This window comes from Malurus melanocephalus, unplaced genomic scaffold (genome assembly GCF_030028575.1).
Source record: "Malurus melanocephalus ecotype Western Australia unplaced genomic scaffold, MMel_1.1 scaffold_784, whole genome shotgun sequence".
Classification (NCBI taxonomy): domain Eukaryota; kingdom Metazoa; phylum Chordata; class Aves; order Passeriformes; family Maluridae; genus Malurus; species Malurus melanocephalus.
Window position 1 is genome coordinate 127,409 of NW_026624016.1, and position 25,736 is coordinate 153,144.

At 41.2% G+C, this 25,736-nt stretch overlaps 1 long non-coding RNA gene across 1 annotated transcript in view; it reads right to left on the bottom strand.

Moving 5' to 3' along the window:
* The window catches only part of LOC130584857 (uncharacterized), a 111,469-nt gene extending 101,794 nt beyond the window's left edge, over positions 1 to 9,675 (bottom strand). The window contains exon 1 of the long non-coding RNA XR_008966537.1: positions 9,526 to 9,675. This is a non-coding gene — a long non-coding RNA (uncharacterized LOC130584857). The remainder of the gene's footprint in view (positions 1 to 9,525) is intronic.
* Positions 9,676 to 25,736: the final 16,061 nt, after the last annotated feature.

Consider the following 25,736-nt stretch of genomic DNA (forward strand, 5'->3'; position numbering starts at 1 on the left):
AAAATGGGGAATAAAATAAGGGAAAAGTGCATAAAGTTATTTCATTCTCCTCAAGGATTATAAAAAAAAAACTTCCTACTAGAATAAAAGAAGGTATTTCCAGTTTGTTTTCCAACAGCTAAAAAGAAGGGTAGACTAAAGACTAGGAAGCATATTGAAAACTGTGGCARAGGCAGAYCATAAAGYTGGAAGTAAAACACTGTACCATTAATTACTCAATTGTTATAATTAAATGGCCAGAAATCACTCCAGTGTTTTAGGAGTAGCCATAAGCACCTCTAACATTACAGATTTGACTCTGAACTGAAGTCCCTCCTGCTCAAAAAAAAAAAAAAAAAATCCTAGGTAAGACTGCTTGGGCTAAAAACCARTTTCCTACAGCAGTCTTTAGCCTTTTTATGGAAATCTGCATACATCTGGGAAGGGCTGTGGATTGTGGCATGTGATTAAAAAAAGTACCATAAAATAGCCTGGGTGATTTGCAGCCTTTACCACGCTCCTCTTAGCACACCTTCATCTCCAACTTCTCCCTGCTAACTCAGCTTTTCAGTCCTCAGTTGTCTCACGTGCACTCAAGGACAGATTGGGAATTTCTGGGAATTTCTAAGCAGAGCTCTGGGCCTAAGACCATCCCTGGGGGGGCAAGGAAGTTCTTGATGGATAAAGTGCAAWCTATCCCACACAGTTACCACTCCACACATTTTCCCACTGTGGCCATGCTCTCAACCCACAGAAAGCTTCTTGGAATTTCCTGCAGCACTCGGTAAGTTCTTCTCTCACTCTTAAGGCAGTATAGGCACTTCCATCTTTGAGAAAATGTTGATAAATGGTTTAAATAGTTACTTGCAAAACTGATAGCTAGTTTTTAATTTAAGAGAACTACATCTGAGATTGCACACAGAAGGTATCATTTTGACACAGAATCACAGAATGGTTTGGGTTGGAAGGGATCTTAGAGATCATCCTGTTCCAACCCCCTACCTTGGGCAGGGACACCTTCCACCAGACCAGGTTGTTCAAAATCCCGTCCAATCTGGCCTTGGACACTACTGGCACATAGGTGCACACTACTTTATAGCCATGAGAGAGACTGAAAAAAAAAAAGTAAATTAAAAAAAAAATCCCCAGATGCAAAAAAAGGCAATAAACTATAGAGAGCCACTAAATATGATAAAATGAACAAAAACAACACAAATTGTATGGTACTGGTAAATTACCATATTTTTCTTTTTTTTTTTTTTTCAGCAACTGAAAGCATTTGGGTTGCACTGGCTTTTAGAGGGGTGCTCCCCATGCCCTCCCATTTAAACACCAAACCAAAACTCAAACAGATATGATTGGGGAGACAGAGCCCTGACAGACAAAGGTGGTTTCAAATGCAGAAATACATTTGAGCAAAGATGGCCTGCTCAACCCCTCACAAAAGGCCCATGGAAGATGTTATTGCATTTTGCTGCAGGGGTTGCTTATGTAGAGTTTGGCCAAGAGTCCGTGAGTCATGTTACCTATATTTACAATGTCAGATAAAGGAACAATCCAGTGATGACTATTCAGGATCTGACACATAGAAATGTTTACATGAAAATAACAAAGAATAGGAAGAAGTGATGCTTGAAAAGTCAGGCTCTATTTTCTAWCTGCAAATTAGAACCTTAAACATTGTAAGACTCAACAGGAAAGTAACACCAGTAAAGCAGTTTTGTCCCTCTCAAAAGACAGCAAAAAATRTACATTCTTGCCTCCCTATTTACATGGGGAGTAATGCTTTCAGGACCCGAGGAGATAAATGCTGCTAGTCAATGGAATAATTTTTCATCTGATGCTAAAAAAGAAATTAATAAATGCAACGAGTTTTGAACATGAATGTCCAACACTTCTAGTATTTAAAAAGTTATATTAAGTAGTCTGAGTATTCTATAACAAGTCTAACAAAAGGCAGTGCTCTCACCCAGTTTTTCCATCCTAACTGTTAAATCCAGACTGCAGACTTCTTGCTCTGTTGTTAATATTAAAGACACCAGTGTTACAAACTGGAGCTTCATGGTTAATACACATAAAAATATTCATTTATCTGACTTCAACAGAAGTTGGAGAAAGTAACAAGTGCGTGCATGTACCAAAGTAACAAAACCCAAGATAATTCTTCAACTGTATAGTGTAGGCATTATCAAAATTGTTCAAAAAATTAGGATGACTTCATATSCATCTCAAAAAATGCAGACAATTCATTCTTGCAGACCCTTCAAGATGAGATTTTTTTTTAAGTGAAACTAGTGAAGCAGGACTCTGATGAGTTTGATGATCCTGAAAGTGAGATGTTTTAATGCTGTCATTATCATTATTAAACGTAGCTGTAATGATAATTTAAATCTGTGTTCCAAACCTCCTAGATGCTCTTAAACATYAGACACCTTTGTGTCTTGAAGACCCAGAAATAAGCTTTCTAGCTGATTATACTATAAAGAAAAGCTCTGCTTAACAAGATAGATGCAACCTTATTTTGTCTTAATAATATTGCCTTCAATGGAACACAAAAGGAGCAATTGATAGCAATGATTGRAACCTTTCTTTTAGAGACTTGTAAATTCAGCTGTCCACTACAAGAATCTCCAAGAAAAGAAACAGGAGGATAATAAAAAGAAAAAGTAACAGCATTGAACAGTGACATTCGTGCAGGTTGGTTATCTAAACATTACAAATTATCTCCAAATAACCACAAACTTATGGACAATGAAATGTATGTCTTTGTATGCTGCTATTAAAAAATGAAAACTACAGATATTGCTTCATCGTTACCAAAGATACCATCCAGCAACGAGAAATACATGAAAAAAATATTTTTACTATTTGGTTGGACAGAAAAAGCAAATTTGAAACAAGAATGCTTAAAACTATTTGTTCTTCTTCCGATATATGGCTGCTCAATGCTGTATTTCAGTCACACCGAGTGAAAAAGTAACCAAACTTTCCCAAACCTGTGCTATAGGCCCTAAAGACAGAAATCACTCTGGATAACTCGAGTGAAAAAGGGTAACCTGGGTGAAAAAGAGCCCCTGGTTCCCAGAGACACTCAGTGCTCCTCTCAGGAACACGATTCCGCGTTTGCATCAACAAGTGTCTTGAAATTTGCACTGAGAACAAGAAGGACTTTGATCAAAAAATAGCACACATTTTTCTCTGCAAGGAACTTTACAGAGAGGTACTAAATTTACAAAAGCAGTTGAAGGAGGTTTCAGAGGGACTTGACAGATTACAGGCTGATGACACTACCGTTAAAGCCTCAGTGGAAATGTGGTTTGATCTAATTAACAACAAAGAACTAGAACCACTGAAGAACAAAATTAAAAAATTATTCAAAGACTCTTGGAAGCTTTCCATTTCATAGCCACCAGGACAGATTCGAAACACAGACGGATGGGATTAAACCCAGGATAAGACGTCAAGGTTGGGACAGGCATTGAACATATTCCAGGTATCTCAAATATTCTAAGATTAAAAACTGAAGATACATATTTTGCCCTAAATATGTGATTAAAAAATGGATTTGACTGAACACAATTAATTTAATTGTGCAGGTGGAAAATACAGATGTTAAATTAGGGCAGACAAGATGGCTGAACTTAGAAATGCTGGATTTTAGAACAGATGMACTGCTGTCCAGCCAACTCAGCATCACTTTTTACACATTTTTAGTTTATTCATATMGCTTTCATTGAAACTGTGTAACAGCGTAGGTGCTAAAATCAAAGAATCTGGTGAAGTGCACCAATATGCAGAGTTAGATATAATGYCTCTTGGACCTAAATTCTTTCACAGACTACAGACTGCGAAGAAGTTCATGTTTTTAAGTACAGAATCAGGCACGTTGCATTTTAGGTAATGTGTCTTTTTGTGTTCAAGGGATAAATATGCCCATAAAATACATCACATCATTTGCCTGCGCTGTTTCAGTGGATAACATACTGCATTTGAGTGGTTCCTCCAATAGGTTTTTGCAGAAAAAAAAAATTACGTTGGGGAGAAAAATTCAACTTTCAAACATTGGCTGCTGTTTCCACATACAAATTTTTTCTCCACACCCAACAGAGAACACATACCTCAGCTAAACAATTGTGAGCATATGTTAGCTCTGCCAATACCCTGTGGAAAGTAACAATAGGTTTTAACTTCTTTTTAACTGAGAGAATCACATAACTAAGGAAGTTTTTCCTTGAGAATTTCAGCTCAGGTTGGGATTACTCTTTGGGAAGTTGCATGATTATTAATCTTATAATTAAAAAAGTAGAAGTTAATGAGGAAACATGTTAACGTCAGATGATTTRTAGGCCTATTAATATTAAAAGTGTATTGGGAAAAAAAAAAAGGGGGAAAAGGAAAAACCCATTGTGTAATCCAGTTCTGCTGAAATGCCGGACAATTTTGAGACTGATAAAGTGAGTCACTGCCAACTGACTCAGCATGACAACGGGAGTTCATTGTTGCCTTCGGACTGAAGGAAGCAAGCACGCAGTTGGTTCAAACTGGATTTGTTCTTTCACGAAAATGTGTTATTTCCACCATCTTCTTCTCCTCTCACGTCTTCCATCAGACCCTCTGGTGTCTCCAGTACACACTGCATTTATTAAGCCCTGCAGTATTCAGCTARCATTGGATACAAAACACATTAAGCCCTCAGATGCAGAATGTTACAAAATTAACTTAAAAGGCTGGAATGCAGCTCCATTTTTAAGTCCCAGTATATTTATATTTCACATATGGTTTTCGCTAGGCTATTCACAGGGGGGACTATAAAGCATCTCAACATGTGAGTACTCTTGYAAACCTCACTATGTCCTCAGTTGCACTTACTGTCCTCAGGCATGGAGGATGTTGTACTGGAAGCATTAATGTGTACATACGTGCTGCTTTTTACATCCACATTTCCTTCTGCTTGTAGGTTTGGCAACAGCAGGATGGCTGAATTCAGCTCAAAAAATGGAATTCCTGCTTGTCTCCAAGGCTTTCCAAATATTAACTTCTGCCCCCAGCACCCTCTGAAGTTAACGAAACACGGAGAGTTCAGCAACTCCCAAGGGACTCGGGACCCTCCAGAGTCTGGGCAACAGAACTAAMCAAAATATACTGCTCCCATCCTTGAGGAGTCTCAGTTATATGAGAAAGATTTCCATTAATATTGCCATAAAGTGGGCAAAACCCATAAAGTGGGTTTACATCGTTAACATGCACAAGACTGACCAAGAGAAAGGTTCACCTGTCACACAACTTTGCACGAGACGTACAAGGTCATCTTATAAAATCTGGTTTGTGGCTCTTTACCTTCTCCACACCACTTTCACTATTTTCTGCTTTTCTAATTAATGCTGCTGTTCCTGAATTCTATCTGAAACTGAAAGTCATATTTTGGGGTTTTTTTTACAAGGGATTATCACAGTCTCAGCAGTTTACTGATTTAATTGTAGCTTATGAAAGACTTTTAGAAATAAAATTAAATTATATTTGAAAAGAAACAACATGAAAGGTCTACACTTGTCCAAGCAGCTAAAGCATACCCAAGCATTGCAACTTTTCTAAACGCGTATTTTGCCAAAAGGAACTATGCCTCATCAAAAATTGTCATGCCAGGTGAGAGAAACTCCTCAGAACCAAAGGATAAGATAGGTATTGGGCAAATGTGCGTTATAATCAACTTGAATGCAGATAGCTTGAGAGGTGACTTGAACTAAGTCAGTCAACATCTCTAAATATGAGCTTATCCCATTCAGGAGGCTACTAATGCTTTTCGATTTCAGAAGGGTGTCTTAAAGCTTAATTAATTGTTCATAAAGAACTCAGATTCTCAGATGAGAAGCATCAGAAAACACCAAAGTATTATTAATCTCAGGTGCCAGAAAATTATCCCTGCTGTTGCAYGAAATAGGTCTGAAATATTTGTAATTTCTATGGTAGTAGTATCCCCAGTCCAGTTTGCAAATGATGAGAGTTATCCAAGTAAAATAAATGTCTGGCCATCAGAGTAAACAAAGMCATCATTTTACAACTCCAATCTAAATTGTAGAGATAATCAATATGAGAATAGCAGTGCCCACAATGAAACCTGTATTAATTATGAAGAGAGTTTATGAAAGAAATTAATCATTATTATGGAGTTCGCTGTAGGAATTTAATAGCATGAGCCAATTCTACATGACTCTTATGATGCTTGAGGTCAAATATGCTGAGTTTGAAATAAACTTTAATCTACTCTGAACTAACTTTGTATAAAAAAAGAAATCTTCTCATAAGTTCCACAGTACTGCCCAAAATAACAAATCTATTCTACCCCATAAGTGCGTGTGGTCTGATATGCCATCCTGAAAATAGATTCTAATGTCTCTCTTCCCTCTCCTTTCTTCTTTTTTTTTGCCTTTTTTTTGTTTAGATTGGTGCTATAGGAAAATTATATACACAGATTACAAGAGACAATTAGATATGGGAGCAAGCAATATATTTTTAACCTTACTTTGCTGCTTTTTTTTTTCCTTAAGTAACCACTCTTCCAAAACAAACACAGAAATGTTTATGGAAATAAAGAAACAAATTATAACAATTTTAGGTAGCATACCGCAGTCAAATAAATACCATTTTCTAATAAAACAAACTAGGAGAAAGCCTAATTGAACTWAACCCATAATAACCAAGACAGCAGCCCAAGGGACTTTCTGTTCCAGAATCAGAACCATTCTTGAGAGCTAAAGATTCCTATCCATTGAACAAYTTCAGAATCCCTTTTCTAGGAGTATGAATTCTTCTAATGTCCAATGTGGTCTTAATTCCACCCCCAGTCAATTGAATCTGAGTTGTCTTCAAAGGGAGAAAAGTAAAACTGATGATGAGAGCTTTTGAAAGGCCTCTCCTTTGTATTTATTAGTTTTGGTGAGGTTCACCTTACCCCAAATAAAAGGAAGATGTAAGCAATAAGCCCATCTCAGTGATGTGAGGTCCACACAAAGCAAGAAGTCTGTGGATCAGAAGTAGAGAGGGAATTCCAATGGGGTCTCTTGTTTGGGGTACTTCTGAGTATGTTGTGTGTGTGCCATGTTTGTGAGSAGAAAGGAGCCAAAGCACTGGGATGCAGCCAAGATGTAGGGCTTGGCTACCCCTACGAGTGCACAGAGAGATGCAGCTGAGGTTTCTTCTCWCTTTTGCAAAATATGGCATTAGCCATTTTGGATACTCCTAATAATGTATGCAAAGCTCACAACACGATCAATAAAAATTAGGTGTGCAACAGGAAGAACAAACTCTTAAAATTTTACAAGAACAGTCTCCGATTAAAAGAGTAAAAAGGAGCTCCGTGTGAATATTTCTCTGAGCTTCCTTTTGATGCTGTAGGATTTCTTTGTAGTTGTACAATTCTGCTTGCTAAAATTCTCTTGGCAACTACAGACTTCCTTACTTCTGATCTCATCACACACAGATGGCTCAGGCTTGTAAAATATTATTAGGGGACGTGTTGGAGTGGCCTGAACATGGGTCACTCCAGCAGCGTAATCTGACTCTCACGATTTCTCTGGATTTGTGTAACCTTGAGTTCTGCCAGTGTTTTCCAACCTGCAAAATGGGAAGAGAGGCTACCTCCTAACAAAGTGATGAGAACGTGAGGGTGAATATACATACAACCCTAAATAAAAGGAAAAGTGTTACTGCTATTTGGGGAGAGTAAGACAGGGTCATGTGGACTTCAGTTTTATTCTCTTCTCTGAAACAAACACCGACACAGATATAAATAGTGCCTGCAGAAAAGGAAGGGATGAACTTCTGCATGTTTTTTTAAATGTTCTGTAGCTTTTGCATGTAAAATCTGCTTAAAAGAGTTTTGAACATTTAATAATTAAACCAAAAATCTTTCGTTTGAAAAGTATTAACATTTACCAGAGTGGATTTATTTTTCCAGTGGTGTCATAAATTCACAGTATTTACCCACCAGTTCTGGTTTTCATAACAAGACTGTGGTTTTTATTTTGATCACTGGTTAATTTATTGCTGCAGCACATCATTTTGCTTTTCTTTTGGAGGTTCTGAGGAAAAGTAATTCTTTACAGACACTGTTCAGATGGTATTTTCAATTAAAAACACTTAAAGCAGAAAGGAACGATTGTCTGGTGGGGAACTGAAGATCAGAGTTCARTGCTTGGCTCTACAATAGACTCCCTGGGGAAATTTTCAAAGGCACAAATGGCAGGTTGGCACATCACTCCCATACTTGCTATAGTGGGAGTTAGTTGCCTCTGAAAACCTCTATTTCCCTTCCCTGGATTATCCCGCTCAAATTGTCTAATTTTTCCCTGTGTCTTGGGTCTACAACCACAACAAAATGTTAAAATTTTGTTTCCCTCACCTCTCTCCTGACTTGCCTTTTTAACTAAAAGCTTCCTGAGGCAGTGCCTCTTTTACAGCACGTAAAATACCCAGCAGCAGTGGATGGGGCACTGATGTCATCCAGGACTCCCTAGTTCCTGTTCGAATGCACACATGCAAATAACATTACTACTAATTGGGAATTTGRAGTTGGCATGCTTATCATGTCAAGCCCAGGTTATTACACTGTCCAGGAGCATTGCTGCTTAGGTGAAAAGCACCACATTATCAGCCCTAGTGGATGGTTGGGTAAATACCTCCCAGTGGCACCAAGATGGCCCATCACTGAAAAAGGGGCATTATCAACCCTCTTCATCTCAGTCCTTGGTTTTTGGTAATTTCACTTTTAGCCAACCTGTTCCAAGTCTGGATTAGGCAAGAYAATTTTTATTTTCAAACCACAAAGGTAAAATTCCCCAAAAATATGACACGTGGAACCACTTAAAGGGAGTGAATGACAACATACTGAACAAATGTGCATGACCAGTAAATTCAAGAAAACAGTGATCTGTATTTCTTTATTCAAAAAGTGGAGTGCTGCACAGAATTATTCTAATAAAATTAATCGTTATTTTTTTTCTACTCTACTGAACTTAAATGCATTGTGACCACCAGTAAAAATAAATWAAAAAAAAACTTATTCCATGGGCACCCATTAATTATCTCCTGTCCTACCAGGAATTACCATGTTTGCCAAATGAGATGAGGCTAGTGCTCATTATATTCAGAACACCACCACTGAGTAATGACGTCTTTCAGATACCCACTAGTAGTTAAACCAGACTTCTTATTTTTGTCCTGTTGCATAAATTATCCTCTAAGACATTCATCTTTCTCAACCATTTCCTTATAGCAACAACCAAGATCCTAAGTTTTGTGGACAATTTTTTCCCTCAAGTCAACACAGCTAAAGCCAGCAGCATTACAATAGGAATTTTTTTTTTTTATGTAATATATTCATGAGTCTAACGCATATCTTTATGTTGTAGGCATATCCTCTATTTCTTTCTGCATGATTCAGTTTGTATCATCTATGCAATCAGCCCAGTATGCAAYGCAGAACAGAATTCCTACAGCAGATGTAAATAATTCAAGAAAGTTTTTAACTCCTCAGAGAGATTTACTCACAGATCACCTGTTCCCAGCGTTTAAAGGGATGTCAGAAGAGTTCCAGGATTATTACAGACCAGCGATGGGAAAGGTTACAACAAAGTATCAGTATTCTCAYAGCATAGAACTGAAAGTGGCTTTGATTTTGGATATATTAACAAACTTCAAAAGGATTGGTCTGAATCTGCCAGCGGAGGAATGTTGTTTGATTGCATCATGTACTGGGATGCTGCTGCAGTTGGATCCAGAAAGAATGACGCATCACAGTCTGACATAGCTCTGATAATAGATAAGTAAACTGTAGGATTGCCAAATGAAGAGGTCAAAAAAAATCCCAACAAAAACAAAAGAGCTGATAAAGCAAATTACACCAACAGAATTTGCAGAGCAACATGAACAAAAGAAACCCAAACAAACCCCGTTCCTATTACTGATGGGATGCCCCTGTGTCCCACATGGCATCATTGCAAACGGATTCTGCAGAGAGTGACAGTGACACCAACCCACAGCTCTGAAGTAACAGCGGCCCACACAGAATATCTCCATTTGCCAGCTGAGAAACCTTGACCTACTGGCCATGTGCCTCCATTTCTCTCCCCCTGATCCACTAAATCAGTCATGCCTCAAGGTAGATTGCAGTCATGGATGACAAAACCCAAACCTTTTCTGTTTGCAGCAATCCTTGTATTTTCCTCCCAAAGGCAAAGCATGCTAAGGACATTCTTTATATGTCCAGAGGCCAACAGCCTGTCACTCTCTTTACACAGTGCACCACACGTATCTAGGACATAGAAAGGAGTATTTAAAACTCTAAAGGAGACATTTATACCCAGTACATTTCCAAAATAAGGGTGGCAAGTTGCTGAAATAACTTATTTAAAACTTTTTCTCAAGTGCAGAGTGATAGAATTAGAGTAAAATCATCTAGAAGGGGCTAGAAACACTTTCTCATGAAGTCTTAAACATCACTTCGAGTGACATTAACTTGAGCTACACGTCCCATCGGAGAGCAAGTGTCAGSAAAGTAAATGCATTAGTTAAAGCTTAATAGTAGTTTGGTGTTCAATATCCTGAAATATTTAATATGTTTTTTTCCCAAAGTAAACTGTTATTCAGTTTTAATGAAGACATTAACCTGCTTGATTTGTAAGCTCCTGTGGGAAGTCAGTCTAAAACACTGTCACAAGAGGTAGGCAGATGTAACAAGAGCTGTGACAGGAAATCAAGCATATTTTAAATGTTAAAAAAGCAGCCAGACAATAAGTCTCAATATGCTCTTGTTTTCTTTTCGTTTTGTTTATTTTTTGGTAATATGATTTCTGCCCTTTAAAAGATGCCAATTAAGGCTGGCTATAACGTAGTTTGAAGGTAACTGTGGGTACTGAAATCTACGTGAGTCCTCASCAACTATGTTGTAAACAAGAAGTGGTAGGATACACACTAAAAAAAAAAAAAAAGTTTGGGTCAGATTCTGAACTTCAAGACACTTTGCAATTTCCAGCATTGTAGGATGACAGCTTTAAACTGGAATCCACTGTAACACTTTTAGTCACAGTTTGAATTTTCCAGACTGACTTTGAATACAGTCTACGCTTCATGGGAACAGCCGGTCTTGTGAGTTTTCAGCTTGAAATGAGAGTGATATAACAAGATGAGCAAAAATGGTGAGACCCCAAGCAATTAAGGTGGGTGTGTACTCTTCCTGAAATGCATATTGGTGGTTTGACAAGGGAGACAAGCTGGCTGCTTTGTTTCACAGTAGCTGTGTTTAGTTCATGCTGTCAAGCGTGGATTCTGACACTTAACAGTATTAATATTGCTATTTCTATTGATATAATTAGCACTTCTATAAATAATAGCTAAGGCTGCCATAGCTAAGTATATTACTGCAATCAGCACCATCAGGCCCTTCTTCGTTACACACCCTCCTGGAAATACAAGCTGATTGATCTCAACAAGAAGACAGCCACTGAGCAACGCTGTTGATTCTAGCGGCCCAGCGAGGAGCAGCTCCCACCACGTAGAAGGCTCTCCTAAACAACTAGTTTGTATGTGTGAGACTAACATTTCTCACCAGTCTTGCACCTGCCAACGTTTGAATGCTATAAATAGGGACCCTTCTTTTCAGCCACACGATAAAAAAACGCTCACATTGAGTTCAGTGGGTGTTATTCATACACTACAATGGGGGAGAAGTCCTACAAATTGTTTTGGAGACAATCTGGACCCCATGTTTAAACTCTACCTAAACAGCAYGAAGGTTTTATTTATTTACTTTACAGTTATGAAGCAGAAAACTGCTTAACAAAACAGATACTGCTGCTTTTAACAGAAGAACAGCAGCACYTGCCATTTCAATCCCTAATTTCATTCTGTTGCATTTAAAAATAGAGAAGAATGACAACTTTTCTACAGGCCCAAACTTCAGGCACTTCCAACGTGTTTCCCCAGAACTTTGCCCTGGTTTTGCTACAYCTAAGAGTTTTGACAGTGTTCAACATCAGCCTTGAGGTAATTATTGTTAATGACTGCAACTTATAACCAGCACCAGTGGGAGAGGGAAGTGCACAGAACCAGTGGYGGTAGTGGTGGAAACAAAGCCTCAGGGTCTCAAAAAATGCACACAAAAATACAAGCAGTTAAAAATTATCACCAGTTTTGGAAACAGTGGGTATTTTTTGCTTTCTTCATCTTCCATAAAGTGATGTGGATAAACACTGCACAAAGCTRTTCTGAAGGCCAATATTTACAGTGTCTGGAAATAGAAAGTGTTATGTATAAGAAAAGCAGCCTAGATGTTTGACTGGAGTTTGTTACAAAAATGCTTTAAAACTTTCACCTGCTTAAGCTTTCATCAACTGGATATGCTAAAAGTCATATGGGAAATTAAGTAAATAATGTGTACAATTAGTATTGGGTGTGGGATATGCACATTTTTGAATCCTGGAAGTTCTTCCAGAGACAGTACTTGCTAGCTGCGGTACTTGAAAACTTAAAATGGTAAAAAGGAGACTACAATTCCAAAGAAGCTTTGACCTCCAGTACTACTAATACAGCTCACATCATATGAGGCCAAAGCACTCAGAGAGCACTATGTCTTTCAGCAGTATCAATGCCAAAATCATTCCTGTATAATTCCACTGATGTCACTTCAGTTATTTCAAAGAGGAAATTCATGTCTAAGCCACCTTCTGTTTTTTGATGCAAACCCAGAATAACTACASCAAAGTTTATAAAACTACTCACATTGGCATTTACTGTCAAACCAAACAGCCAATGGAAAAACTGGCACCTACCATTTGAAATTATTACTTGAGATATTATTTATAATCCTGATGGCAGTATTTTGGAATTCTCTGTGCATGTACCTTTGCAAATATTCGTGATGACAGCACATGGTATTATTCCCATTGTACAGATAGGAAACAAAGACTGARCACTTTTTCCCTAAAGTCAAATATGCTATTCGTGGCAGAGCAGAGAGCTTCATGAGGCCCAAGTCAAAAGCCAGGAACCCAAACCAGTAAACAAGTATTCATCCTCAATAYGCTTTCATGAAAATATGAAAAGCAATAACTGGGTTAGACCCCGTACTGGATTAAAAAAATAAGGAAAGATGAACGAATAATTATTTCTTTGAATAAGCCTTTAGAAAATGAGAATCAGAGCTTTCTCTTATGAGAAAGTTTGATAATAATATGTTTTATTTTGGTATTCCTTGAGGCATCTTTCATGAATATCTGGGAAAATCAGAGTACAATCCGAGATCCACTGATACCAGTAAGCACAAAATTATCTACACTCCAAAATCTTTTTTTTCCTGCTCACCCTACTCACGCCACAAACACAGGACTTCCCACAGCAACACAGACCTTCCAAAATCACCCCTGGTTGGTAAAAATGGTGAAYGGCAACTATTTTCTTCTGTTTCAGAAATGCTCAATCATTCATCTCACTGTATACATTGCACATGAAGATTGAAGAACTGAATTTTGATTTGCTTGGGTTGCTCTGATATCCAAGATCAAGGGTCAGCATGCCTATGTAAGGGTAAACAAGCAAAGTTTACTAATAGCTGCCAGTTTGAGACACTTTATTTTTTTTTTGTTTGTTTATCAATACTGTAATGATTTGTGCACTCTCTCTGCAATACCTCTTCAGAGAGCTTAAACTGCTGCTAAGATTTCTTGGGCAATTACAGATGAATTCTGCTTACTTAATTTGGTACTTTGAGCAAATTAAAAATAATTATTTTTCCCCATAGCATCTTCTACATTAATATCTGCAGTCACTCTGGAATCTTAATGAGCTAAACTCGGTAAGTTCTGTCCATTCTTGGCTAGAGGACTGCCTTTTCCTTCATGATACACATGCAATCATTTGGGAACAGTTTGCAAATCTAAAATTCCACCTCGCTTGAAGGGATTTGCAGCTCACATGACAAACTCTACTGAACAATACAGAGGCCCTGTGAAAAATAAACAGAAAGAACACACTTATTTTCTAATACCAAGATGGAAACAGTAAGTCTTGAGGGCCGCCTGGAATTTGACCAAGGTTACCCAGCAAGGATCAAATCTTATTTGTCTTAGGCAGGCAGCCCTGCCGAAATCAAGTAAGCCTACAGCACAGATCAGTATACTAAGACTATGGTTTAACCTCTGAGGCATGCTATAAATCCTGTGCCACAAAATAGGTGCTATGGATTAATTTCTAATTCCAAAYTATAACTCGTCATTGAAGAACTGAAAACCCAATTCCCCTTACAGATTTACATAACAARAACAGAACCATGCTGAGATTTTTTAAGACTTTACTTAGAAAATTTCTTACAAAATATTTTCCAGGACACTCAATTAATGCAGTGACAAATAAATCACACTGTTTGAGGTAACAGAACAAACCATACACTATGACACACTATACTTTTTATTTTTTTTTAAATCTGCCTGCGTATCTAGTCATTAATTTACCCAATAAATTAATTCCACAAGTGGCTCTCCGAGTCATCAGTTTGAATTATCAAGTTTCTGTTGTATTTCCAAAACAATGCCAGGCATGCATGTGCGTAGGAGGGATGGGACAATGAAGCCAATAGGTGCAGCTGTGGCCTGAGAGGCAGAAAGTCTGTTCAAACTGTCACTGAGAGCTCTCTGACGTTGGGAAGTCATTTCAGTGCTGTTTAATTCAGTCTTTCTAGAATATAATATTCTTGCAATGAAACCACTCCTCAAACATTTGGAAGGCAGAGACAAGCCTTTATGAAGTTTATGAAATCTTAGTTTCCCCTGAAAAATCAGGAGCATGGGGGGAAAGGGGTGTGTGCAGCCAGTCTGATTGGATTTCTGGCCTTTGTATCTTCCCCACATGTAAATGAGAAAAAAAATTCCACCTTCACAAAGCATCTTTATGTAAATACAGGTGAAAAACTAGCTTTGTAAATTCAGATGATTGAATGGGCTAGCTGGTATCTTGTAAATATGGCACTGTTGCTGCACACAATCTGAACTGTTCTTTTCTTTAATATGAGTGCTGGCAACCCATATTTTAAAGTAGAGGGCTTCAGTTCCATTCCTAATGTTACATCATAGTAAGACCAAACATTAATTCCTCAGCCAGAAGGACTTTTTCTTGTATTTTACTTTTTTGCTAACACAACAAACAGGGTACCTTTTTGAGACTCATAAACCACTTTGTTTTGGAAGACACAAGGCATTCATATCTTTAACAACTGAATAGTCACAGATTCCACATGCTATCAGAAAGTTTTCTTCTCCTAGAAATGAGGATTTTTTTAAAAAACACCTACAGATTAAATGATGAGATTTAAAATAATGCTAAAATTTTCTGTAATGTTCTTCCTGCATTACAAATGGACTATTAAATCAGTGAAGTGCCAATCAAATGCTTTTGTACTTTGAAAGAAAGGTTTAAATAACAAAAGCAGTTTTTCAGGCCTCTCTCTCCCTCRGTAGTCAGTGTCACCTATGCACTAATTACAACATATTTACTCGCTTTTCCAGTGAGATCACAATTGAATAGATTTTTTAAGAACATGATTTTTAAGAAAAGTTGCAATCAGAGCCTCGTGGATTCTGCCTCTTATTAATCCAGCTTGTCTAAGAAAAATATAACGTTGTGCAGTAAACTTCAAGATATATGACAGGATTGAATAAYAACAGCTCTGGATTCAGTCTCCAGCTTTAAAAATCAACTCGCTGCATGACCTCGGGTGAACCATTAATTAACTAGGGCCAAATCCTCTGTGGACTAAACACAATGCAACTAGCCAGTTTGTACAAGCCAAAGATCTGGCCCCAAGTTTCCAGAAGTTTTGAATCGCGCTGGCCAAATACTGGAATTTTCATGCTATGAAAATATATTTATTTACTTATGTTTCAGGATAAGAAGTATAGCTCTCACATCCTTTAAAAATTCCAAGCAATTCCTTTAAAGAGGGGAAAAAACAGGGGGAAAAAATAACGGGGAAGTCTCTAAGGGGAAGATTTTGTTAACTGTCCTTTCTCYCTGCAAGCAGAAAGTAGAATTGACAAAAGTCGGCACGGCAGGTAGCCATGAACTATCACTTTAATWTTCTGGTCAGAATAATGTAACTTTTTTTTTTCTCCCAGTAAAACTGGAACTTTCTTGCAGAAAACTGCAACTTCAYAAATACCACATTTTCCACTGGGGAGGGAAGGATCCTCCCAGTCAGCCCTAATACTGTTGTCCTCGTTGCATCCTCTGAACAGCTGAAAGAGCTCTTGCTTCTGAGGGTTTTTTGTGTGTATAAAAGAAGGGTAACAGCACTTTCCTATCACGGATTTATTTCTGTCTTGAGTTACCCTTTCTTGCAAAGCACCCGAAGACTTACAGATGCAAACTRGTTCTGCATTTCTACAACCTCAGCCCCGTAAATTCCAAAGACATCATTTCTATATGAGAGCATATCCCAGGCATTCAGAAAGACCCAGGAAGGTGCTCGGATTTCAGGACTGTGATCCAGTAGCTGTAGACAATAACAGCTTTTATGGTGATACTTTTTCCTCTTGAATAATTACTCTGCTCAGAGAGCCGAGTTTCAGGCTGTGCACATTAGCTTGCTTTACTACGCAGCGAGTCTTACTTTCTCWCAATTTCCCATTTGCCATTCGGCAGAGAGGACTGACAAGAGGGCTTTTAACCAGAGAAATACCGACTTACTCCGCTACAAAAGGAGGCAAAGCCTGGGAACACGATGGGCAGTGCGGCAGCCCGTGTTCTCTAAATCTGCAAATCCGTTTCTTTCCTGCGCTCCGGCTGACAAACGTGTAAATATGTTGTAATTAGTGCATAGTGAGCCCCCTCCCTGCAGACAAGGCTCCAGAAAGCTGGCTACACAACCCTGTGTCCTCGGCACAGGGCTGGAAGGAACGACAGACAAGGGACTGATGGCTCTGGAAGCGCTGTCGGACGCGCGGTGCGCTCGGCAGGGATTTGCTCCATGAGCCCTCGGGGACGGCATCAAACACAAACCAAACCAAACAAAAATTTAAAAAAAAAAACAAAAAAAACAAAAAAAAAAAAACCAACAAACAGCTGAGCTCTTCGGTGCAGGAGAACGAGCAGCTCCTCTGCAGCCCGGCTCTCACCCCGCACCCCGCGGGGCATCCCGGGCACCGGCACTGCTTTTCTCCCGGGGGATAACCCCGATCTGCTCTCTCAGAACCGGGGGGGTGACAGACTGGGCAAGGTTGGAAGGGGACACAGGGGGGTTATCCGGTCCAGCCTCTGCTCGAGCAGGGTYATCCCAGAGCACACTGCCCGGGATTGTGTCCAGRCGCTTCTTGGGCATCTCTTCCCTCCCCGACCCTCGCTCACAAACGGGCGCCGGCCAACTGGGAAGGAGGAGGAGACGAAGCGGCGCGGGGGGGGAGACAAGCGGGGGAATGTCACTGCCAACAACTCTCCCTCTCCGGACGCGCGCACCCTCAGGGGAGTGGCGCCGCCGACTCCTAAACTTTTTCGAGGCGATGAAAAAAAACTCCGAGAGACGCCGGCTGAGAGAGCTGTTCCCCCTGCAGGAATACAAGCTCCACTCCATCCCAGAACACGGGCTCTCTCTCTCTCCCTCCCCGCCGGGACGCGGGAGCCCCTCGCCCCCCTCACCGCCCCTCACCCGCCCGCCCCGCCCCCCGGTGGGCGGAGCAGGCCCGGCCCCGCCCCCGGCCGCGCGCTGACCCCGGAAGCGCCGGTACCTCTCTCATCTTCCCCTGCCCCGCGCTGGGCGCCGCCGGCTCGCGGCACTTTCAGAGGCGGCCGCCGCCGCCTCGCAGGGCCCCCTCATTGGCCCCCGGCCCCCCCGCCCCGCCGGCCCGCACCCACTGGCTCACGGCGCCGCCACTCACGGCCGGGCCCCGCCTCCCGCCACCGCCTTTGTTCGGCCCCCTCCTCACGGCTCACGGCTAATTCTCTATAGGCGAAGCTGGCCCGCTACGCGCCCCTCCTATTGGATGGCGTACACGTCAGTCAAACCGGCGGCGTTTCTCATTGGTCGGATTTTAGAACGCTAGCGGCCGCCTTCGCCGCTCGGGAGCTTTGAGTGGCTGAGCGGAGCTGTCACTCATGCCGATACTCGGGTACCCATTGGCCGCTGCCGGCGCGCCCGCCCTCAGGCAGCAGGTTAGGTTGCGCTCCCCCCCGCCCCGCCCCGCCCCCCCCGCCTTCTACGCATTTCTATTTCCCGCTTTATTTATTTCTTTTCCTCCATAAACTTAAATGACCCCGCAGTGGGCGGGGTCGGGGCGGGGCCTCGCTGGAGCGGCTGGCCAATGGGAGAGCGGGATGTGGGCGGAGCCGGCGGAGGCGCGGACCAATGGGAGCGCGGCACACGGGTCGCGCTCGGCCAATGGGGCGGCGCCCCCGCCCCCGCCCAGAGCCCGCGGCGGTGCCGGTGAGGGGGGGGCCGGGGCCGGGCTGAGGGCTGGGAACGGGGAACGAGGGGGGCACACAGGGTGTCCGGGGGTAGGAGGGAGGGAGGGACGCACAATCGTTTCCTTCCTCGCACCCTACAGCCTGTGTGAGGCGCTCATCCCTGGGAGCGCCTGGGAAGGGAAGGCGTTTTGCCAGGAGCCCCGCTCTCGTCTCTGCTSTGGCCCAGGGATCCCTCGGCGCTGGGCGCTGTGGGACCTTTGTCCTTAAGGCTGACGAAGAGGCCCCCTCAGGGCGAGCCAGCAGGTGTTCTTGGAGCAAAGGCGTCCTTTGTAGCTGTTGGATTTTTAGCCAGGTCCAGAGCGAAGAGAACCACGAGTGTTCTCTGACCCCCAAGACCTCTGGTTCCTCCAGGAGGGACCTGAAGGCAGTGGGCTGTCAGTCTTACTCCTTTTCCGTTAAAGACAAGGCCCAGAGCTTCCTTCGTTACACCGTTACTGTATTTACCTTCGTTACACCGTTACTGTATTTACCTTCGCTACACCGTTACTGTATTTACAGAGTTTTTAACCGTTCTCGACATCCCTAGGGTTTTTGGTTTTTTGCTGATGTTTGTGATTGTAGGTCTTGATGCTCGTACTGTTCTTTCAGAACTCTGCTCATTTGACCTACCTTCCCTTTTCTGCATGYGTCCCTTTTGTTTCAGGTCAAATTAAGCTCACGCTTTATTCAAAATCCTTGTTTACTACTCTCTTGTGCACTACGTTAGTTGAGTTTTGGTGGTTATCATTCCTTCAGAGAGCACTGAGCTTCCTACTTGCCTTTTGTCCTGCCAGGCTATTCCTATGTGATCCAACATAGCACTTCTCCAATTCCCTCCTCCTAGARATYGGTTATGTTYGCTTTCCTCTGTCCTTCCATTTGCATGGACTTCCCAGTGTAACATTACTACTCTTCCCACATTCCTATTACAAGTATTTTTACGTCTCTTGGAGCCATGCAGGGAAGCACTCCCATTCCAGATGGTTTCTCCATGTTTCATGTCGAAGTTTGCTGCCAGTGTTCCAGGAAACATCCCTTGTCGGGGTCCTTCCTGCACAACCACATGTCTTACTGTCATGAGCTTGGGTGATTGCTATTTGGAGATAGTTCATCTGTTGGGGTTTGAAGGAGGTCAGGGCCCAACTTTGTTCCTCTCACCGTTCTCAGGGGCCCATCCAATTTCAGAACTGGTGTATAAACAATAAAGCCATCTCTCTTGCTCCCCCATTACCTCCCTGAACAAGGCATTACCTTTATATTTTTATTCCATTTACACAGGTTATACCTCTGTTGCTCAATTAGAACAATTAAAGCCCTTTATTTTTCAGTCTGTGTAGCCATTTCTGTGTTGAAGGAACTTCTGGGGTTTTTAATTTTTTTAATGGAGGTTAAATCTGGTGGTAGAAGGAGGTAAAGACCCCCATCAGACTCATGTCAATATTGTGGTGAAGCCCTTGGATTTTAAGCACAGGCATATTCTGACTGCATAACTGCTCAAACATAAGCATACGCTGAGGTTCTGTGCTGAAATCAAAGCTTTAATTTCCTTCTCATTTCTTGTGGCCTGTTCTGCATTTTTAAGATGAGACAGAGTGTGAAATAAAATACTCAGAAAAATAATTTCTCTAGGGCATATTCTGTTTTATAATGTCATACCTGGAACTTCATCTGGGCTGTCAAAACAATGTCGCATGACAGTAAAACTGAGCACACTTCATACACATAAATCTTTCACAGTCTAACTAAGTATTGAGAATGAGCTGAAGGCTCCTCTAGCTGAGCTATTTCCCTGAGATGGAAAGGATGTGACCATTAGAGAGCAGATACCTCCCAGCTGGTAACTCCAGGGAACACCATGTGGAGGTGGCAGTGAATAAATACACGGATGTACATTTATGAGGCATAATGTGGAGGGACAGAGCATTKATTTTAAAGAGATGCCAAAGAAGAGGTTCTTCTCCTTGAACATGTTTGTTGTCCACCATAAGGCCACATTTCTGGCAGGAATGGCAGAATTCTGGTGGGAATTGTATTGGAGATGCCCAGCAATTTATTGGCCATTTCCTAACACAAGAGGGAACAGCATTTCCAGTGAGTCTGCCTCTTTTTCATGTCATCATTAACAATTGTAGGATAGCAAGCACACTTTTAAAATTTATGGTTAGAAATCATGCTCAAATATGGTRCAAACCTCTCAAGAGCTGTGATGAGAACCACTTGTGTTAATTTCAGGAAGCGGTCCAGCCAACAACTTGGTATTTAAKAGAATTGSTTAGCATGGTATAGAAATATAAATYAACTATAGAAGGAGTTAASAAATTTCCTYCTGGAGGAGGCAAAAAGAYTGCATARGRGGATGAGAGAGGTCAGGTTAAATCACAAGTGAAATAAAAAGTAAAGGTGAAAAGGGCAAACCTTATTCTAGGGTATCCAAACAGAAGAGTCATACCAAAAGTAAGCCCAGGGAGAAATAGTTCTTCTATTCCCTGTGCCAAGGAGGCCTCAGCTGAAGTACTGTGTTTGGTTTCAAACACTGCATTTAAAAGAGCTTGGAAAGATCAGAGACTAAAAYCTTTGAAGTGGCAATGGTAAGGGTCTTAGAAAACATGGCCTACAAAAGAAGAACAAAGGAACTAGATTTGTTTAGTCTAGAAAAGGGAAGAAAGAATGAGRAGAACAGTACAAAGTTCTGGCAGTAAACTTCAGTGGGTTCAGCACAGTAATAGTCTTTGGAGGCCATCACATCCCTGATGGTGAATGCTTTTAAAATTACAACAGATTGGGGTCAGCTCCTCTCTGGACAGTCGCCCAAGGCAGCAAAGCAGGAAGATCYTGWGTGGCATGCTGCCTTGCTGGCACARGCTGGGAACTGCAGCACTGGRRACAGAGCATCTGCAAGAAAAAAMCCAAACCTCTCCAGGTCTTTCAGCAACAGCCAGCAACTCCTGCTCCTCCTGAAGACACCACCAGTCAGCTCCATGGTACTACGTCACCTCTCCAAGCAGCAGCATGTGCCAGCTTCTGCTTAGTTTAGTTGTTGGCAAATCTGAGATTACCAATATAGACAACACTCTGGGAGGCTACCAGGCACCAGGCATCAGATATTGTCATGTGTTGTCTGTGCTTGTCCCTGCAAGACCTTTCAGGTCTGTCCTAGAATTACATTCTTATGAGCAGGAGTCTGACTAAAAGAGTGCTATAACAAAAAGCCATTCTGTACATCCACATCTTTGTGCTGCCTGAGCCCAAATCCCATAGGAAACAATTCTTTTCACACCAATAGAGTTGCAAGCAAATGCCTTTATTGGTGAAGTAAAATTGGACCCTTGTAAACGCCAACATTGAGATGTGTTGCATTTTTTTAGTAGCTTTATGCATGTGAATATCAAATTCCATACAGATGTTTACTGAATTCAGTTTTGGGGGGCTGAATACCCCACCTTAATTGGCAGGAATGAAGAAATAGTCCCTCATCAGGCAGAGCTCATAGTGAAAGCATAAAAAGTCTAATTTATTGCATTCTTACAATATGACTTCATTTTCGAGCATTTTGTGACAATCTGACCTAATATTGCACTGATTCAGACAATAGAGCTGTTCTATTGTACTTTAATGACTGGAAATGTAATTTGCTTCCTGTTTAATATTTAAGCCAGCAATAATACCAAAAAGGCTTATTGCTCCTAAGAAAAGATGAAAGGGGCATAACTCTTAAGGTTTTTTTGTGTTCAAAATTTGACCTACTTTAAAAACACTAGAAACTCATGGGAATGGTCCTCAGAATTAAAAATACCAATATAAGATTGTTGCCTGGGAATTTTAAGATACATCACTTCCAGCTCATTGAAAAGCAGAATTTCCCTCCCAAGGGAAATCCAGATAATTCAAAATTAATTTTTGTCCCAAAATACTGAATTAACAGAGTTTTTCCACAGAAAAATGAAGTTTGAAAAGGAAAAAAAAATATTCTGAACTTTGGAAATATTTAATTTAGGTTTGATGATGGTCTTGAAATTTTTCAGTCTGGCTTAGCTGAGGAGCCATCTGTGCCTGTTCCAGCAGCTTCTAGTGACTCTCACATGGTCAGTGCTCCATGGTCTTGCTTCATTATGTTCTTTGGAGAGAGCAGCTCCACGGCCATCCCTCCTTGCCCATACAGCTTTTCTAAGGGGTCTGATGAAGACAAAATTTGGTGTAACATGCAAGGAAGCCAACTTGCAAARGCTGGTCTGAAGAGGATAACAGGAACATCAATTACGTGAATTGCTACGAAAGTGAGGTGTGTGGTGGCTCAGACAGAGATGAAGAGCCATGGAAATAAAGCAGCTCCAATGGAGAACAGCACAACCAAAGCATGACCTTCACATGGGGTGCAGCTGTGAATCTGCACAGCTGMTTCCCCCAATAACTGGCCACTGCTTTTTCATCTGGTATTATGCAGCTCTGCCAAGCCTCCCTTTTTTTCCTGTCCTCTTGCTTCCTTCCTCCTTTGGTGATCACATTCCTCCTTGTTTGGTCTCTTATTAGCACTGCCCCATTGCAGGACTTGGTGAGCTGAGTCCCACACCTGCTTGGAGAGGAAACCCAAGATCCAAGGCTTCATGAAATTCCTCAGGGACAGAGACATTTCCAATAATTTACATATTACTAGTAGATAGATGTATATTGTTAAGCCACTGCCAGGCTTTCACTTGACAGATGGATATGCTGGTCTCTGCATAAATCTACATTGGTAAATATACATTTAAAAAAACACCCAAAACCAACAACCCAAACTATCACAAGTAATTCCACAGAAACATCTGTATTTTGCCAGGCCAGACTAAACTCACTCCTCTAGAAGCGTACACAAGTATTACAGGTGTCACTGAAAGGACAAGCAGGAGACAAATACTTTCCAATGTTTTGTTTCAGTTGGTTTTATAAATATGAGTGTGGCATCTCTTTTTAAACCATGACATTTTGACAAACAATGATGCTTTGTGTTACCCTTCGGTGAGAGGAAATGTGAACAGAATAGTTTTGGGCAGTCTGAAAAAGAGCTTGGGAAGGAAGACTGCTGTGAACTATTCCCAGATCAGTAATTTATTTGGATAAGATATTTAGTCCTTATCAATATACCAAGGTTGCACTGCTTCAACTTYAGTTCAGTAAAGCTATACAAACTCTAGTATTAACAAGACTATATTGGTATTCAGGTACTTTTATCAGAATAATACGCTCGTGTCGGGCAAATCTTACCACCATAACATACCTTTGTACCATTACAACTGCTGGCACAGCAGGGAGCACTGTTAAAACAAAAAGRTAAAAATCTCATCTTTTGCCAAAACACTTCTGCCTACAACTGAAGTGTGGGCACAGACCACCTTTGCTGTCTCACTTTCTCCCATGTGGAAAAGACTTTTAGACCTTACCTTGCAGGGCTGGTGAGCCTAGTTCCTATCTGTGACAGGGCATTGCAAAGTCTGCATGACACGTGCCAAGGCTTATTTTTAGTCATAGAGCTTTCTTAGGTCTTTAAAAAGTGTTTGCAAGAGGTAGCTGTACCCTAAAACATGCCATATCAGGGGAGTTCAGCTGGGCCAGCTATCTTTTTCTGCGAAGATTTCGCTTTGCATTTGACTCTGACTTTTCTGACACCTATTTCATGACACATTGACTGTGCAATTGTCCCTGATATTTCATGTATTAATGTGAAATCCAGTCCTTTTACGCTGGACTTTGGAGATTGGCTTCTTTCCCCCAGCACCATTAGTCTGACAAGGGAAGGTTAAATCAAGAAGGACAAAAATCTTTCATGTTCAAGACAAAAATACGATAAGACCGTTTTTCCTGCCGCCTTTTACCCAGCAGCTGAGCGGGGAAAAGCCGAGTCAARAGGCTGCCATCTGTGGGAGGAATGAAGGAGGACACCAGAGCCTCCAGCCCTGCCAGCACCTGAGGGGAGTTGAGCAATGTTGGGCTAATTGTTGGTGTAAATGACATCAGCATTTGGCCTAGGATCAGTAGCTTCTCTCCGAATAATTTAGTAAGTACAAATATTAAAAATACTTGAAGTTAGACATTAACCAGATGAAATGTTTAGACAGCAATAGTAAAATGCATTTGATCAAACTTTATGGACTGAAACTCAAACAAAGTTTTATTTAGAAAAATAATGAGGATGCTGATGCAATTCCTAGTTAATCAAAAAGGAAAAATTCAGAAGAAGCTGTCTTTCTAAATTAAAAATATAATTTCAAGGACAGCTTTGGACTTGTTCACTAGAGATTTCCTAATCCACAAATCCATTCTGATGGCTCTTTTCCCACAAGTATTCATTCTAAGCGCCAAGACCACTGATATTTTGTCCAGGTTTGCTCTTCATTTTGAAGCCATGGAGCAGGATACTCTGCAGCTGGGTTTCTGCTCTGTCTTGTCTGCTCAGCCCTGCATTGACTCAGTTGTCTGCTACACTGGGTATGGGAGACTCACACCCAACTTTAGCAGGAAAAGTCTGGATTGCATGGGTCCCAAAAGATGCCTGTACTGAAGAGGATGCATAGAAGTGGGATCCTCTAAAATATCGGGCTCTAAATGTTTACATCCCTATGTTTTCCAAATCTTCCAAGCAGTGTGGTGTTTAGCAAAGTGCAGGGATGCCAGGACAGCCAGCCTGTTGGATGATAGCTGGAGCCTTCCATGAGACCTGCAATGCCAGTCACCTCCAACAGCATGGAACTCCAGCCCAAAGCTGCTTGCTGGTGTCTAGAGAGTGGGTCACATCTGGCTTGAATTTAGCATTTGCTCTTTGTTAGCACTCTAAAGGCTGTTTAATTTGTGCTCAGCCTGTGTGTGTGTGCGTGTGTSTATGTGTGTATTAAGTGAGAGACAGCTGGTCCTACACAGCCAAGGTTGACTGTTACCCCTGAGGCAAGAGGCCCATGGAAAGCAGGGTGGCCAGTGTTTTATGATTGCCCTCTACTATTCTTTGACCTCCACTTGATATATTTTTCCATAACCCTAGGCAGCGAGCTCTCGGTGGGTGGGAACTATCTGTTTGTTATTGTCTGCTAAATGAGGACCTTGCTGTGGAACACAGCTTCTGAACACAGGCAGATATTACCAACAGGAAATATGTGGCCAGCATCTCTCTTAACTGGTCCATAATCACAGGCAAGCTGGGTGTCACCTGAGCAAGGGGAAACCTGCAATGGGAGTAAAATGATGTTCCCTTACAATTGTGCCAACACCAGTAAAATATGACACACACAATTACTAAAAGCATGAATGAT